This window comes from Dipodomys ordii, unplaced genomic scaffold (genome assembly GCF_000151885.1).
Source record: "Dipodomys ordii isolate 6190 unplaced genomic scaffold, Dord_2.0 Scaffold97, whole genome shotgun sequence".
NCBI classification, from domain to species: Eukaryota; Metazoa; Chordata; class Mammalia; order Rodentia; family Heteromyidae; genus Dipodomys; species Dipodomys ordii.
Genome location: NW_012267313.1, coordinates 10,212,295 through 10,228,687, shown reverse-complemented (window position 1 = coordinate 10,228,687; position 16,393 = coordinate 10,212,295). Strand labels below are relative to the sequence as shown.

The window sequence follows — 16,393 nt, the reverse complement described above, 5'->3', positions numbered from 1 at the left end:
CAGCTTCTCAAAGGTTGATATCTGAGGATTTTGGTTCAAAACTAGCCCAGGCAGGAATCTCCAATTAACCACTGAAAAAGCCAGAAGCAGAGCTATGTATTGTTCAAGGGTTAGAGAGCTAACCTTGATCAAAATAGCTCAGGGACAATGCCCAGACCCTGAGTTCAAACACCATAATGGCACAGAAATAAGTAAATAACCATAGCAACCCTACTGGCTAATGGTAGAAAGAAATATTCTTTATTTTTAGTAAGAATATTCCTTTCTTTTTGTCCTAGAAAAATAATTGTAGCTTCATAGTTTATGTAAATGGTTATTGGACTTCACAACTGGCTTAGGTATTTAAGAATCCTAATTGTTGTTGTTATGCTTATGTTTTTAGTGAAAGTTAGAAGTGGAACTGCTCTTGCTTTTCCCCAGTTGGGGTTATAGTCCTAGTGTTTTGCCTTTGCTATGGAATTACTGTGTTAAAGGGGATGCCTACAGCTGTGTATAGACGACCCCAGGTTATCCCATGGAACACAGTTCTGGAATGCTGCTAGGACATTAAAAAACCCAACAGGAAGTATTATTCTGTACTTTTCAAAGCATTCTTTTTTGGGGGGGTTGGGTCGTGGGGCCTGACCTCTGGGCCTGGACGTTGTCCCTCAGCTCTTCAGCTCAAGGCTACCACTTGAGCCCCAGTGACACCTCTGGCTTTTTCTGCTTATGTGGTGCTGAGGAATTGAACCCAGGGCCTCATGCATACAAGGCAAGCACTCTACCACTGAGCCACCTTCCCAGCCCCCAGTGTTGAGAATTTTGTTCCCAAATTCCCACAGGTAATCACTGTCACACTGTGGTGTCCGTCCTCAGTTCTGCGGGTCATCTTCTCCTGCACCTCAACACACACATACATTTCCCTCTACAAAAATGATGGGGACCATATTACATTACTGTATTACTTGACATACTTTCTCTGTTTAATTTACTACATTTTCTTTCCATTATGTGAGTATCACAGTTTGTTCCATTACTCTCCTTGTAAATATTGGGGTTGTTTCTAAATTTTGACCATTTCAAATAATGTTACAGTGAACATGCTTAGATATACCTCATTATGTAGCACACTCTATAAAATTTACTACTGCTGTGAAACTGTTCTTTGGAGTGGGTGGATTTACAACTTAGGAGTGATGGAGAGTTATATGGTAATGAATCCAGTGGCAAACTCTTTTCAGGTATTCTAATTTTGGCACATAGAGTGAGACTTTCCAGATTTATTGCTATACCACAAATGTCAAAAGATTGTTAATTTGAAGGGTGGTATTTATCCTCAAACACTGGTGTGTGATGTGTGTAAATGTTTTGATTTTTTCATTGATTACCCCCAAACTCAATTTGCTGTTACTTTTTTTATTTTTAAAAACTGGATTGCCCTTTATTCAACTTGTCCTCCGGTGTATCCTATGTTTTTCTCAAGGAAATAAAATGTGAGCCTAGTCTCACATTCCTTGGTTCCAAATTACTCTCTTGTACCTCCTCAGGGCACCTTGTACTGCTAGTGTTAAAGCATGTAAATGTTATATTGTGGTTCTTAGTTTACTGTGTGCCTTCGCAGTTTAAGTGTCTGGATAGCTGGCATTGTCTAGGGCTCATTTCATTCTTGGTCAGACCCAATGTATGTCAGAAACAAGACTCCTACAGTAGTGGGGGTTAACTGAGGTAGAATCCTGGGGCTGTGCTTGAAGGAGCTGCTTGCTGTTTAGTTCAGTGTGGTGGAGGCTGGAGGTATAGCTCAGTGGTAAAACATTCGCCTAGCATCTCTTGCGACCCTAGATCCCATCACCAGCACTGCACAAATGGAACAAACCAACGGCAAAAAAAAGGTAGAGAAATTTTTTTTTTTTAATTAGAAGAGTGTGACTCCCAATTTCATATGGCTGTGGCGATATTCTGAGAAAAATAAGGAAGGAAAAGCTTATCAACTCATGGTTTCAGAGATTCAGTCCATGTTGGGGCCCTTGGTGCCAGTGTTATGGAGTTGTGGCAATCCAGAATACTGGGAAGGAGCTATTACCAAAGCAGCTCACTTCTGGGTGAGGGAAAAGCCGAGAAGGGGGCAGGGAAGGAGATAGAGGGAGAGACTCAAGAGAGAGGAGTGGGGTGGGGCTGGGAAGGTGGCTCAGTGGTAGAGCGCTTGCCTTGCATGCATGAGGCCTTGGGTTTGATTCCTCAACACCACTTAAGCAGAAAAATCTTTAAGTGGTGCTGTGGCTCAAGTGGTAGAGCGCTAGCGTTGAGCTGAAGAGCTGAGGGACAGCGCCCAGGCCCAGAGTTCAAGCCCCACAACTGACAAAAAAAAAAGGAGTCAGTGACATACTTTTTTTGTTGTTGTTGGTTGTGGGGCTTTAACTCAGACCCTAGGCTCTGTCCCTGAGCAATTTTGCTCAAGGCTAGCGGTCTACCACTGTGAGCCACAGCTCCACTTCTGGTTTTTGAGTGGTTAATTGGCGATAAGAATCTCACAGTGACTTTTCTGCTGGGCCATCTTTGATCTATGATCCTTAGATCTCAGCCTCCTGAGTAGCTAGGATTACAGGTGTGAGACACTAATGTCTGGCTTAAGAAATCTTATCGATTAATTAATTAATTAACGAATTAATTAATTGTCAGTCGTGGGGCCTGAATTCTGGGCCTGGGTGCTGTCCCTCACCTCTTCAGCTCAAGGCTAGCACTCTACCACTTGTGCCACAGCATCACTTCTGGTTTAATTGCAGATAAGAGTCTCACAGACTTTCCTGCCTGGGCTGGCTTTGAACTGCATCCTCAGATCTTAGCCTCCTGAGTAGCTAGGATTACAGGCATTAGCGACCAGCTCCTGGCTTATATTTATTTATTTTTTGTAAGTCATGGGGCTTGAACCCAGAGCGTAGGCATCTGTGCCTTAGCTTTTTAGCTCAAGGCTAGCACTCTACCACTTAGAGCCACAGTGCCACTCCAGTGACATATTTCTTCCACCTGAGCCTCCTCTCCTAATAGCCCACCAGCTGTGAGCTCATACATCCATTAATCCACCAACAAAGTTAATCCCCTCAAACTCTAGTCACCTCTTAGTTGGGGATTGAATTTAAAACAATGAGCCATTTGGGGAGACACTTCATATGTAAAGTGCCTATATATTACTAAAGGTTGAAATATGAAAATGGAACAGGAGTTAAAGACAAATTAGGACATGGTAAAAGTAGTATGGCTTATGTGTCTGTAGTAATGAGAAAAGGAGAGGCTATTTTGTCATAGAAATTATAATTGATAATGACTGTGTTCAAACTTTGTTCATTAATTTACCTATTCCTTTTACTAAATAATCCAAGCACTGACTTAGGCTTTGGTGGTAAAATGCAAAGGACAACAGTGAACCAAAGATTTCAGATATATGTCTGTCAGTCAGTCAGTCAGTCAGTCAGTCTGTCTGTCTGTCTGTCTATCTCTCTTTCTATCTGACTGTCAATATCTATATCCTATGGTTTCTGTTTCTCTGGAAGACCCTGGCTCATACAGATTTCCATATATCATTACATGAAGAGCTGTATTTTCTGGTTACTGAACTTGTTCTTTAGCATTCAGCTTCATCCTTGATTCTTTGATGGGTTTGACTATTTTCCTCCTTCTAAGTTCTCCAATTCTACTTGTCATTATATTACTATACTTTTCTATTACTGTACTGTACTTTTCTGGCAAGTGTACCTTTTCCCCAAACTTCTCTGTAAGCTTCTTGCAAACTATGACTTGTTTCCTCTAACTTGCATAGCCTGCATTCCTAGCCTACTTGGCATGGGAGAATTTGTCCCTAAATATATTGATTCTAAGAATGTGTCTTAGGCCTGACTCTTCAGTATGAGATAAGAAAAGAAATTAAGTGGAGGAGGACTAAAAGAGAAGCACTGGAAAATTAAGTGTGGCAGGAGCAGTTACCAAGTGCATCATCAGCATGTTCTGGAGCATAGCTTGTCCTAAATGGCAGATGGGAAATGTCTTTGAGCCATTGTCTGATCAGCATTTGTTTTTCAGTTTGTCTAATATTTATGATTTGATTTCACCCAAATAAAGCTAGACTTTCTATATATTTCTTCCCTCAGCTTTTTACTCCCTCTTTCTCTCCTCTCCTCTTCAGTTATTCTAAATATGGGCTTAGTGAGAACACATTTTCATACATATCTTTGTACATGCATTGCTGTTATTTCCTAAAACTGAACTGCTAGAACTAGAATTTTTGTATTCTACCTGAATGACTTCCAAAAATGTTTCACCAATGTACATGAATTCCTGTTGTAGTTTGAAAATTGAGATTCATTCTTTTCTTTCTTTTTGCTAGTACTGGGGCTTGAAGTCAGGGCCTCTATCAACCAGGGGGTGCTCTACTACTTGAGCCATGTCTCCAGCCTGAAATGCATTTTTTCCCTCTCTGGTTCCCATCTACTAATTGTATAGTTCATTTTCAACATAGTGTCTAGTGAGTACCACTGCTGCATTTGTTCATCCTTTGTCCCTCCATTTCTGTGCCCCCCGTACTCTCCCAAAGACAGATCAACAAACATGACAAAAAAGAAAGAAGATGAAAACAAAAACAGCAATAAAGAACAAAGAAAAAAACCTAGTTTCCTGAGATCTTTTTTTTTTTGGCCCAGTCATGGGCCTGAACTCTGGGCCTGGGTGCTGTCCCTCAGCTCTTCAGCTCAAGGCTAGCACTCTACCACTTGAGCCAAAGTGCCACTTCCGCCTTTTTTTTCTGCTTATGTGGTGCTGAGGAATCGAATCCAGGGCCTCATGCATGCAAGACAAGCACTCTACCACTGAACAACCTTCCCAGCCCCCCGCTTCCTCCACCCCTGCCTTTTTTTTTTTTTTTTTGCCAGTCCTGGGGCTTGAAGTCAGGGCCTGCCCACTGTCCCTGAGCTTCTTTTGCTCAAGGCCAGCACTCTACCGCTAAGCCACATTCACAGCCCAAGATGCATTCTTCTTTTAAATTTTTTTAAAATTGAGATTAGGTTATTACATAAATTTCACATTATTGTGGGATAGTGATACTTAGTTAAAGTCACAAACACATTTTAACCTTCACAGGGTTCTTAAAACAAGGACAGGTACAGGTATAGGCACATGACTGATTTTCTTTTCTTGTCTCTGCCTCTTCTTTTTCCTCCTCTTCTTTCACCTTCTCCTCCTCCTTTCTTTTTCTTCTGTTTTATTGGTACTGAGGCTCAAACTCAAGACCTAGGCAAGTATTCTACACTAAGATCTTGTTTAGCCTGTTATGCTATTAGTAGCATGATAACTTAATAGTCATCATAAATCCATACTTGTTTGAACAAAATACTCAAGCATCCAACATATGTGCAGCCAGTTCAACCGCATTCATGAGTGACTCACTTGTCTGAAATGGGAAAAGGCAGGTCAATTGAATGTGAATTTTCTTTAAAGGAGCCATAATATGGTATATAAGACCAAAAGACAATCCCTGGTCTTAACCTTTAGGGGCTATAGGATAGCTAACTAAATCATACTGCCTTTATTGTCATAAAATTCTGAACTACAACCAATGATACTATTATCAGTTAAAACTAGTGGTTTCCCAAGAACCAGAACCACAACTTTTCATTTTGCATCTTAATGAGTCTTTAAGAAGAAAATGTTGGGCTAGGAAGGTGGCTCAGTGGTAGAGTGCTTGGCTTGCATGCACGGGGCCCTAGGTTCGATTCCTCAGCACCACATAAGCAGAAAAACGTGGAAGTGGCGCTGTGGCTCAAGTGGTACAGTGCTAGCCTTGCGCTGAAGAGCTGAGGGACAGCGCCCAGACCAAAAAAAAAAAAAAACAAACCAAAAATCAAGAAAATGTTAAATGCTAGAAACAAGTAAATATTAATGTTGTAGCTTTTGTTTTTTGTTTTTGTTGGTCATGGGGTTGAACTCAGGGCCTGGGCATTGTCCCTGAGTCCTTTTTCTCAAAGCTAGCACCCTACTACATTGACCTACAGCTCTACTACGTTGTAGCTTTTAGTTAGATATTTTCCTGTAATATGGGGAAACTGTGTTTGCAGTATTGTTTAGTGTTGCTCCAGGAACATGATATTTTTAATTATTTTATTTTATTTTGTCAGTTGTGGGGCTTGAACTCTGGGCCTAAGCGCTGTTCCTGAGCTCTTTTGCTCAGTGCTATACTACTTTGCACCACATCTCCACTTCCTGTTTTCTGGTGGTTAATTGGAGATGAGTCTCAAGGGACTTTTCTGCCTGGGCTGGCTTTGAACTGCAGTTCTCAGATCTCAGCCTCCTGAGTAGCTAGGATTACAGGTATGAGTCACTGATGTCTGGTCACAGGAACTTTTGAAACAGAAAGGAATATGAATGAGAAGGTGCTTATTCCTTTTCTTGGAGAGGTAGTTTGGGGGAGGCTTTTATTGTTTATAAAAGTAAGTTTAGGCTGGGAAGGTGGCTCAGTGGTAGAGTGTTTGCCTTGTGTACAAGAGGGCCTGGGTTCGATTCCTCAGCACCACATAAGCAGAAAAAGTCAGAAGTGGTCAAGTGGTAGAGCACTAGCCTTGATCTGGAGAGATGAGGGACAGCACCCAGGCCAAGTTCAGGCCGCAGGACCACCACCACCACCACGAACGACAACAAAGTAAGTTAATGTAACAAAATAACTATCATTCTAACACTTTTTTTCTTTCCTTAACCAAAAACATCTTTATTTTGTAGTCTTCAAAAAAGCAAACTCTTCTTTTACCAAGGTACTCATGAGATTAACTTAGAAAAATGGCATATGATACAATTACACCATTTCCCTTCAACGGAAAACAGCATTTTCAAGTATAATTAAAAGATTAAAAAAATTCCATTTGCTTGCCATTATAGACAAAACAGAATCTAGGTAAGCTAAGGAAATCCATTCATACATTAGGGGAAATCCATACGTTAGGGCTTTCTCCTCTTAGGAACCAGCATGGATATATTATTTGCATTTAGCAATATCTGATCCAATTTATTAATTTGTCTTCTTTCTGGTGTGATTTCAAAGTCCATGACATCTTCCAGGGCCATATTGACAACGTCATCATATTCTAGAAGTGTGCCAATAATTTCCTTGTCACTCTTCTTTTTTTTTGGGTCCAATCGTGGGGCCTGAAATCTGGGCCTGGGCGCTGTCCCTCAGCTCTTCAGCTCAAGGCTAGCGCTCTACCACTTGAGCCACAACGCCACTTCTGGCTTTTTTCTTTTTTCTTATGTGATGCTGAGGAATCGAACCCAGGGCCTCATGCATGCAAGGCAAGCGCTCTACCACTGAGCCACCTTCCCAGCTCTTTGTCACTCTTCATCACGATGTGAATTCTTGATCCTGTGCATTTGTTCATGAGTTCTAGTGGCAGCAGCAGCTGTAAAGGGTTGGTGGTAGTATTAGCCTCCATGGCCAAGCTGGAAGTCTTTTTTTTTTTTTTGTGGGTCGGTGGGGCTTGAACTCTGGGCCTGGGCGCCGTCCCTCAGCTCTTCAGCTCAAGGCTATCACTCTGACACTTGAGCCATAGCACGACTTCTAGTTTTCTGGTGGTTAATTGGAGAAAAGGGTCTCACGGACTTTCCTGCCCAGGCTGGCTTTGAACCTAGATCCTAAGATCTCAGTAACTAGGAGCCCATGGCTTTTTTTTTTTTTTTAACATCCTTAATTTGGGCTGGGAAGGTGGCTTAGTGGTAGAGTGCTTGCCTAGCATGCATGAAGCCCTGGGTTTAATTCCTCAATACCGCATAAACAGAAAAAGTCAGAGGTGGTGCTGTGGCTCAAGTGGTAGAGTGCTAGCTTTAAGCAAAAGAAACTCAGGGACAGCGCCCAGGCCCAGAGTTCAAGCACAAGAACTGGCAAAACCCCCCCACCCCCAAAACAACAACAACAAAAACATCCTTAGGGGTAAATTTCTGTTTCTCATTAAAATTATCCAAGATAGAGTTTCTTTTTTTAATATATATTTTATTGTACAGATACTGTACAGAGGGGTTACAGTTACATGAATAAGGTAATGAGTACATTTCCTATCGAGCATTGTTACCCCTTTTGTTTTTTACCTACCATCCCTTCCCTAACCTCCCCAACTAACTCCCCTTCTCTCCCCCCAGATACCTTTTCATACCTAGATTTACTTCATTCTCTGTTTAGCTCAGGAACATTTGAGAAACATCCTATTTTATATATAATACAATCAGTCGGTCCTAGTGTTTCTTATTTCAGTTTAATACTTCTAACAAATGTCATGAATTTGAGTGCATGATGTGAGCAATGGAATTTAATTTTCTCAAGTACAGCAATTTTTATTTTGATTAAACATTGATAAATAATGATTGGAATTTTGAAAATATATAGTTAATTTGAAGTTCCGATGGTACCAGAGGGTCTTGGGGGAACTGAGTTAATTCTTCCTTTCTCTGTTTTTGGTCAGAGTCCAGTATTCTCCCCATTATTTCAGGGGAACAGTACTTTTTATTATAAGAAATGTTTTTGTCTAGTGAAGTTTATGAGTTAACTTCCTTGAAGAACTAAGCTGAATATAAAGAAACATGGTAAAAGTGTTTAGACTTCAGTTGTAGATCACTGACACTTTAACTTTTACAAGGTAGCATAATTAAAAGGTAGGGGAAGTGTACCTAAAATGAATCAGTGATTTAGAAACACAGCTGTAGATTTAGAAACACAGCTGTAGATATGCTACTACAAAAAAGAAATTGGCTAGGGATAATTTCTACTGCAAATTGGGGTGAAAAGCACTGGGCTCTTGGGTTGTCAGTTGTGCAGAACTTTTGTTAGGTACATGCAATGTTGAGTTTCCCAAAGGAGTAAGAATGTGAGGTGATACTTGAGGAATAAGTAATTCTACAAGCTGTGTGTTTTAGCAAGGGGTGTGGTGGGGAAAGTAAGTCTCCCTCTTAATTGCCTTATTATGTTAGTTTTCTGACTTACTATTATATACAATTATTGTAATAAGTAAAAATGTCATAAAGCATTTTATCACTGTGCTGCTAAGATACCAGTTGTTAGGTGTTATGCCTAGCTTTAGCTTGGTTTTTCTTTGGTTGTTAAAAAATGTTAAGTTCTCTTTTATGGCTACCACTCAGAATCGTCTTCTATTATTTATACTTTCAATGGTAACCAAGAGAAATATGAGGGTGAAATTATAAAGTTAAGAATTATAGTCAAAGCCAGGCACCAGTAGCTCATACCAGTAATCCTGACTACTCAGGAGGCTGAGATCTGATGATCTCTGTTTCAAGTCAGCCTGGGCAGGAAAGTTTGTGAGACTCTTACCTGCAGTAAACCAGCAAAAAGTCAGAAGTAGAGGCGTAGCTCAAGAAGTAAGAGCTCAGGAACCCAACCCTGAGTTCAAGCCCCAGTACTGAGATAAATAAGCAAGCGAACGAACAAACAATTACAGACAGTATCACTCATATTACGTATATGCCACTTCTTGTTCTCTCTTTCTTTACCAGTGTGTGTCCATGCCAAGCAGGTGTTCAACCCTCTTTTATATGAGGTCAGCTTACCAGGTTGTAGACACAATAAATATGACAACGAGGGGACAGCTCTAAAAGAAAAACAGTTTCAAAACCTTCCTGTTTCCTGGGGCTGGGAAGGTGGCTCAGTGGTAGAGCGCTTGCCTTGCATTCATGAGGCCCTGGGTTCGATTCTTCAGTACCACATAAGCAAAAGAAAAAAGCCGGAAGTGGTGCTGTGGCTCAAGTGGTAGAGTACTAGCCTTGAGCTGAAGAGCTGAGGGACAGCGCCCAGGTCCAGAGTTCAGGCCCCACGACCGGACCCAAAAAAAAAAAAAAAACCTTCCTGTTTCCTGCTAGCTCCAAGAAATTCTAGCATAGATTTTGTCAAATTAAAGTCAAATTAGAAGGAATGGACAGTCTTACTTGTGAATTCAGCATCCCACTTGTGGGTTATATATCCAAAGGAGAAGCTGTATGTGTTCAGAGAGGCATGTTCACTTTTGTTCCTTGTAGCATCATTCATGATAGCCAGGACATGGAAGCAACCTAAGTGTTAGTGGATACATGGATGTTAAAAAAAATAGAAGTCTTGTTGTTTATAGCAGCATGAATGAACCTGGGTATGACACGTTCAGTGAAATCAGCAAGGTATAGAAAGTCAACTCTGTGGTATCACTTATATGTGGAATTTAACAAGTAAAACCTATACAAACAGAGTAGACTGGTGATAACCGGGCCTGGAGGATGGGGCAAATAAAGTGATTTTGGTCTAAGAGTCAGTATACAGTTTTTCTTAAGCAGGTTGAATAAGTTGTGGGGATCTCATGTTCTAAGGTGATAATAGATAATGTGGAATTTGCTAAGAGAGTAGATCTTAGAGAGGTGTTTGCTTTGGTTCTATTGCTGACAGTCTGCAAGATGATCTTCTAAAATGCTGAGCATTGGTTCTTCTGGGATCCAGTGATTTCCTTCTTCCTTTCCTTCTCCCTTTGGCTTTGCTTTTGCCTTTTCTCTCTTTTCTTTGAAATGGTTTCACTGTAGCTCAAACTCAAAATCCTCTTGTACTTACTTTTTTAGTGTTGGGATTACATAGTTGAGCTACCATGCTTTACTTGGAATTATTTCATTTGCTGTTTTTTTTTGAAGATAAATCTTTGGTCCTGAGTTTCTACTCTGTATCTACTAGATAGATTTCAGATACTTTGCTTATAAAACCTTTTAGAGTATGTTTTTCCTTTTTTTTTTCAATTAGGAAATATAAGCAAAATGTGAAGAAAAATCAATAACCCCAATTCAATATAGCAGTTCATCTAACAACAACCTTCTGTTGATTTTTCTTTTTTTTTGGGTCCGGTCATGAGGCCTGCACTCTGGGCCTGGGCGCTGTCCCTCAGCTCTTCAGTTCAAGGCTAGCGTTCTACCACTTGAGCCACAGCGCCACTTCTGGCTTTTTTCTTTTTGCTTATGTGGTGCTGAGGAATCGAACCCAGGGCCTCAGGCATGCAAGGCAAGCACTCTACCACTGACTGAGCCACCTTCCCAGCCCTTCTGTCGATTTTTCATGTGCCTACGTGAAACAGGAAATGCAAACACTTTTCTGTCAAAAGTGTTGGTTGGCTGTAAGTCTTGCAGCTTTTTCAGAGGGGTGCATTTGTGTGTGATGGTTCAGTTATGCATGAGCTTAGGCAGTGCAGAAATCCAGTTCAAACAGAAGATTGTCATCTGTAAGTTGATGGTGTGTGTGTGTGTGTGTTATAGTCAGAAAACAGTAAAGACGTACGTCAGTTTTTTAATCTTGTAGAAATGACAGCTGATTATTGCATCTGATAAATGTAAAAATGGGGTCATTAAAACATGGTATGGAAAGAATGGTAAGGTTTATTTATTTATTTTTCATAGTAGTCTGTTAGGATAATTTATGGCATTGAGACCCTACCTAAGGTTTCTTAATAATGTTTTCTTAGCTGGCTAATTAGGATGTGCTACTGATACGATTGAAAAAGTGTTCCGCTTCAGAAGAAGTTGCCAGAAGAAGGAGAGTTTAGTATTGAAGATGAAACACCAGTTTTATTTAGGGGTATATGGCAAAAGCAGATCATGGGTGTACCTGTTCATTTTGTCATACTCTGTATAAGCAGCTTGCATATCTTCCTTCTCATTCATGTGTGCCTGTATTTTCTGGATCTGACCTTCAATCTCCTGTGTTATTCTAGATCCTCCCTGCCTCCCCTTTCCTCACTATTCTAGATCCTTTTATATTCTCAGACACAGGCTCAGTGCTGCATGTGGTTCTAATTTTGCCACCATCAGTACTGCATTCCAAGGATGCTAAATTGAGCTGCCACAGAAAGCAGATAGGTCTGAGAAAATCATCAGGTATTGGTGAACAGGGCAGGTAATAGCTGCTCTGTTCTTTTTTTTTTTTTTGGTCTGGTCGTGGGGCCTGAACTCTGGGCCTGAATGCTGTCCCTCAGCTCTTCAGCTCAAGGCTAGTGCTCTACCACTGGAGCCACAGCACCACTTCCGGCTTTTTTCTTTTTGCTTATGTGGTGCTGAGGAATCGAACCCAGGGCCTCAGGCATGCAAGGCAAGTGCTCTACCACTGAGCCAACTTCCCAGCCCAGCTGCTCTGTTCTAACCACATTAGGATGAGGTCCTTGGATTGCATTCAGGGGCATCCTTGTCAACGTGTTCCTGCTTAAAATCTTGCATCCCCAGGATTTAGTTAGGCAGGAAATTAGGAAAGAGAAGGGGGCTTGAACTCAGGGCCTCAAACTTGCATGGCTTTCAGTCTACCAGTTGAGCTCACACCTCAATCCCTGTTTTTTGCTGGTTATGTTAGAGATGGAGTCTTGAGGATTTTCCTGCTCAGACTGGCTTTAGACTGCAATTCTAGTGTTTATTTTTTTCCAGAGGAAATAAGCTCTTTTGGTGATTTGTTCTGCCCATATCATATAAGCTACAGCTATGCAAGTAAACTACAAGTTGCAAGGGGACGTTGTATTTCAATATGGGCACATAATTGCCCTGGAAACCACTCTGGGACAGCCTTTTAGAGTGTGGCAGCTTTTCTCTCTTGTATGTAAAGTGTTCAGTAGATAAGCACAAGAGAAGGTATCCCTGGCCTCACAGAGCTTCTGATCTGCTAGAGCCGGCAAGTGGACCACGTGGTCACTGGCAGAGAAGGATACTTAAAACATGAGCTAGATATGGAGCTCAGAGATTCTACAAGTGTTAAGGGAAGAGGGTAACAGTGGAGTCTTCAGATGCAGTAATATAACTGTTTAATTTCCATGCTATTGATTGATTGTATTGTAACGATTTTATGATGTTTAGTTCATGATCTTTTCTAACTTTAATGAGGAAGAAGGACTTTATCACTTAAGAAAATCATTAGAAACATATTTATTCCTTAATCCGTTTCCATCATGCTAAGGCTTGAAACCAGGATTATAATTTCCTAAAATGAATACTGTTAACTTATTATCATTATTACTAATTTTTTTTGGGGGGGTCTGGTTGTGGGGCCTCAACTCTGGGCCTGGGCACTGTCCCTCAGCTCTTCAGCTCAAGGCTAGAACTCTACCACTTGAGCCACAGCGCCACTTCCGGCTTTTTTTTCCCTGCTTATGTGGTGCTGAGGAATTGAACCCAGGGCCTCATGCATGCAAGGCAAGCGCTCTACCACTGAGCCACCTTTTCAGCCTATATTATTATTATTATTTTGATCCTTACTAGAGTTTAAACTCAGGGCTTTGAGCTTGCTTGGCTTGCTTAATGGTTACTCTACCACTTGAGTAATGCTTTATCCTTGGTTTTTTAAATTTAATTTTGTTGTCAAGATGATATACAGAGGGGTTACAGTTACATATGTAAGGTAGTGAGTACATTGCTGGTCAAACATTGTTACCCCCTCCCTCACATTTCTCCCACTTTCCAAACCTTGTGGGGCCTGAACTCTGGGTGTGGGAGCTGTCCTTATGCTCTTCAGCTTAAGGCGATCGCTCTACTGCTTGAGCCACAGCGCCACTTCTGTTTTTTGAGTGGTTTATTAGAAATAAGAGTCTCATGGACTTAACTGCCTGGGCTGGCTTTGAACCATGATTCTCAGATCTCAGCCTCCTGAGTAGCTAGGATTATAGACGTGAGGCTGGGATTATAGCTAAGTCATAGAAGTAAAGCATTCTCACGTCTTTGGCTTCAGTCCCTACCACCAATAGTGTGCACACTCACACCCCCCCCCCCCACACACACACAATGCCTGTGTTTCCAAACTGTGATTGTTACCTAATCAATGGGTTGATGGAATCAAATTAGGAATCATACCAACATAATAAAGACATAAGGCCAGGCACTGGTGGCTCATGTTTGTAACCTTGGCTACTTTGGAAATAAAGATCAGGAGTATTGAGATTCCAGACCGGTCTGGGCACAGAGTTTATGAGACCTTCTCTCAGTTAAAGTTGGGTGTGGTACTTGTCATCTCATCTCCAGCAGGAGGCATAAATAGGAGGATCACTGACCTGGCTGGTCCAGGCAAAAAGCAATGCCCAATCTAAAAAATAACCTAAGCAAAAGCGAGAGCAAAAAGAACTGGAGGCATGTCTCAAGCAGTAGAACACTTGCCTAGCAAGCACAAACACCTGAGTACTGCCAAGAAAAAAAAAAAGAGGAATAGGAATAGGAAATGTTGCCGAGTATTATGCATACTGAAGGTAGACATGTTTCAAGAAGCTTATGTTTGTGTTTGTTTTGAGTATGTGTGTTTATAGATATGTATGGAAGAGTGCATATGATATGCCCAAGTGTATAACCCACAGTAAACACATCTGTAGGTTAAGGAATGTTGACATAGAACCTGCTTTCAAAGTTTACAGAAAACACACTTTTGTTTTCCCTTCTTTTCTTTTTTTAAAAAATATATATTTCATTTCATTTTTGTTCTTACTGAAACAACAGTTTGATACTTGTGTTAAAGTAAAATTGACAGCATCAATACTTTGCAACAAAGCCAGGCACCGGTAGCTCATGCCTTTAATCCTAGCTACTCAGGAGGCCGAGATCTGAGGATCACAGTTCAGAGCCAGCCTGGACAGGAAAGTCTTCCAGATTCTTATCTCCAATAAGCCACCAGAAAACCAGAAGTGGTGGTGTGACTCAAATGGTAGAGCTCTTCCCTTGAGCTGAAGAGCTCAGGGATAGCACCTAGGCCCAAGAGTTTAAGCCCCTTGACCAACAAAAACAAAATAATAATAATAATAAAAAACAAACTTTGCAACAGGCTTAAGGCTAAGATTTTAATTACAGATGTCACCTAGTTGGACTTGGACATATGACAGGTGAGGAGAGCCAAGTTGTCTTGGGTGCAGAGTGAAGAAATGAAGACCATACCCTACTCAATGTGATTTCAGCGAGCTGTTAAGTTTTCTGTTGCTAAAGCTGACTATGGCAGCTGTGTTGAAGTGTAGGCAAACGATTGCCAAGAGAGTCCTGGAATTTCAAATGTGTCTTCCTGTGAGCCACACAAGGGCAATTGAACATCCAGGAGTAGATGTTGGGGTTAAGTTAGAATATTTAGCTCACCTCAGTTCCATTGCTGACCTTATACTGCTTAGAAAATTACCTGTTGGTGATTATAATAAATGGTGGTAATTAACTTTTTTTTTTAAATGATGGAACATTTTACATGTGGGTGTGTTTAATTACCTGGCAGCTGCTAGTGTTTCTGGAGTGTGAAACTTAGAGGTAAACAATGGCCTTTCTGTTAGAAATTCTGCCTACACTTTTGTTCCTCTCTTCTCTTACAGGTGGGTATTTTCCATCATTTACAAAGCAATAGTGATGATCTGATTAGTTTGTTTTGTCCTGTGTGGTTCGTTTTATTCAACAGTCTAGCTTTCTTACTTGAATTAATCTTATTCAGTAATTATATCTTCACCCCCCCCCCAAATGGTTTGAGGGAAAAGTTCTATTTTCTAGTTAATAATGTTAAAAAAAATTTGCTCCCCTTTTCTTAAGGCAGGATCACACTGATATAGTCCAGTCAGCCTGGAACTCAGGATCTTCTTGTTTAAACCTCCCAAGTGCCTCATTATAAGCATGCAATACAATGCCTGCCACTTTTTGCTTTTAAGGTTTTGTTATAAAGCATTTCATTTCTTTTAAGTTTTATAAGGTATGATTGTGACACTTTTGGCAAAGATAACACAAGATAATAAATATTATTTAACTGCGCAAAGGAGATGCAAGTAAAGGGTAACTTCTGGAAAGAATATTATTACTAAGTTGTAATGTTAATGTTCTATATCTAATATGAAACAGAGACAATGGTTAGCATTCACTATAGTTAACTATGTTTAACTTTGGGTCAAGCCTTTTAATTTAAGAACAGTTTAAAATACCATTTTTTTTTTTTTTTGGTCAGTCTTGGGCTTGAACTCTGGGCTTGGGCACTGTCCCTCAGCTTTTCAGCTCAAGGCAAGTGCTCTACCACTTAAGCCACAGCACTACTTCTGGTTTCCTGGTGGTTCATTGGAGATAAGAGTCTCATGGACTTTCCTGCCTGGCTGGCTTTGAGTAGCTAGGATTACAGGTGTGAGCTACCAGTGCCCGGTTCTTAAAATAATTTTGTACATATTTTTTCTAAATCCTTTTATATCTATGAAATGGTGTTTACTTGATTGGTTGGTGATACTAAGGTTGGTGATAACTATTGTGATTTCTAGTCAGTGTTTTCTATCCACTTAAGAAAGTCTGTGCTAGATGTGTTGGTGTAGTTTGTATTCCCAGCACTAAAGAGGCTGACAGGAGGTCTAAGAAGTCCAGGTTGACCTAGAGACCTTTTACAAAGAAGAGTTTGCTTTTTATTTTGTCGGTCGTG

The 16,393-nt window shown here is 40.7% G+C and overlaps 1 pseudogene; it reads right to left on the bottom strand.

The window, feature by feature from the left end:
- Nucleotides 1–6,951: 6,951 nt before the first annotated feature.
- Nucleotides 6,952–7,442, bottom strand: LOC105993521 (annotated as a pseudogene).
- Nucleotides 7,443–16,393: the final 8,951 nt, after the last annotated feature.